Consider the following 2,500-nt stretch of genomic DNA (forward strand, 5'->3'; position numbering starts at 1 on the left):
TACCGTCCCACACGAAAGACTACTTACTAAATTAGCTTCACACGAAATAAGTGGTATCCTATTAAGTTGGACTAGTAATTGGTTGAATGATCGAAAACAGAGAGTTGTTTTAAATGGAAAAACTTCTGGATGGAACAATTTTACAAGTGGAGTTCCTCAGGGTTCCGTTCTTGGACCATTTCTATTCACAGTATATATAAATGATATAGACCATGGACTAAAATCTACTATTTCCAAATTTGCTGATGATACAAAACTGTGCGGAATGGCAAATGATCACTTAAACCAATTGGATATTCAAGAAGATTTAGATAAATTAAGCAATGGTCTGAAAAGTGGCTAATGAAATTTTACACATAGGTAAAATAACAGTAAGTACGATTACAAGTTATTTAGAAATTCGTTAACAAAAGTGGATAGTGAGAAATATCTCGGTGTAATTATCAGTAACGATCTCAAATCATCCAAGCAGTGTATTTCAGCCTCTGAGAAAGCAAATAAGATTCTAGGATTGATTGCGCGATCTTTTGACTTCAAAAGTCCATTACTCATTAACAAGCTATGTAAATCGTTAGTTCGTCCACATTTGGAATATGCTGTTTCCATATGGTCACCGAATCTTATTAAAGACATTGACAGACTGGAAAAAGTACAACGGCGAGCCACAAAACTGATTCCAAATATCAAAAATAAATCATACGAAAATCGACTAAAACATATGAATCTGTTTTTCCTAAAGAAGCGTAGACTCAGAAGTGACTTGATACAGGTCTTTAAGATTCTAAAGGGAATTGACAACATCAAAAGTGACCAAATTTTCGCACTGAATGAAAATCCGACAAGAAACAATGGTCTCAAACTGTCCGGAAATAGATTCAATTTGGAAGTGGGTAGAAACAACTTCGCCAACCGTGTATTTAATGAATGGAATAAACTTCCTGCAGAGGCAGTACAATGTAGTTCAGTTCGAAGCTTTAAGAATCATTTAGATAAACACCTAAGCAAGATGCTATAGTGATTATAATTTATTTTGAATTATTTGTTTTTGTTTTGTCATCATTTGTCTGTTTGATTCTCATTAAGTATTAGTTATATGTCAGTTTATTATTATTTACTATTTATCTGTTTATTATTTAACTATACCTATGCATTTATTTATGTATTTTATTTGTTATTTACATTATTATAGTTTTTATTTATTAATTTATTATTATCATGATTTTTTTTTGCATCCGACCTAGATATGGACCAAAAGGTCTACTGTCGGTATGCTCCGCCTTTGTGATCCTTTGTAAGTGTATATATGTACATACATATATATATATATATATATATATATATATATATACATATGTACATATATACTTCAAGTAATGAAACTACATTCTCCTCGTAAGTTAATTCCTTTGATTCCAACGCGTTTCTCCTTCATCTGGATAAAATCGCCTGGCGACAGCAAGAATAAACAAGTAAGTCGGATAAGGGACTCAAAGGGTTAACTTCAAAAGGCGTCTACTAATTAAATAATATTTACATTCCTTCTCCTCCTCCTCCTCCTCCTTCTCCTCCTCCTCCTCCTCCTCCTCCTCCTCCTCCTCCTCTTCCTCCTCCCCCTCCTTCTCCTTATCCACCTCTTTCTCTTCTTGTAGCAAATCGCTCCTTACAAACATCACAGCCTCTAACAAAACAACACTCCAGCCAAACACCCACTCTAGCATCTTGTCCCTTTGAAGCATCATACGCTCTAATACACTTTTCCCCCTAATGCACTCCTCCTACTCCTCCTTCTACTATCTCTTCTATTCCTCATCTTCTTCCTCTTCCTCTTCCTCCCCTACCCTCCTCCTCCTCTTTCTTCTGCTCCTTTTCCTCTTCTTCCTACTCCTCCTCCTTCTCCCCCTCATTTTATAACTCCACACCACCCTACTTTTAATTCCTGCTTCTCTTTCACCGCCTCACTATTTTTGTCCTACTCCTCCTCCTCCTTTCCCCTTTCTCCTTTTATTACTATATTTTACCCAGTTTCTCTTGCTTTTTACCTCCTCTTCCTTCTCCTCTACATTCTTCTCTTCTTTTCCTCTTCCTTCTCCTGTTCCTCCTCTTCTTCCTTCTCCTCTTCCTTCTCTTTTTTCCTCTTCCTTCTCCTATTCCTCTTCCTCCTCCTTCTCATCTTCCTTCTATCCTTCCTTCTCATCTTCCTTCTCATCTTCCTTTTCCTCTTCCTTCTCCTCTTTCTCCTCCTCCACCACCACCATTTTCACCTTCTTCTCCTCCTGCTCCTCTTCCTCTACCTCTTCCTCTTCCTCTTCCTTCACCAAACAACTCTAGAGTCCTTCTTTATTTTTCCTCCGAAAAAGGAGAGGATGGGAAAGTAACAGGAGGCTCAGTTTTGGTTCGGAGAAGCTTTGGGCTGGAGAGGCCAAAGTTTCTCTTAACACTTCTGCGTTCCTTATCTTGAAACCTCTCCACAACTTCTTCCCACTTATAAAGCTCCCAATCA

This window comes from Oratosquilla oratoria, chromosome 14 (assembly GCF_046742065.1).
Source record: "Oratosquilla oratoria isolate Oo_2021 chromosome 14, ASM4674206v1, whole genome shotgun sequence".
NCBI lineage: Eukaryota > Metazoa > Arthropoda > Malacostraca > Stomatopoda > Squillidae > Oratosquilla > Oratosquilla oratoria.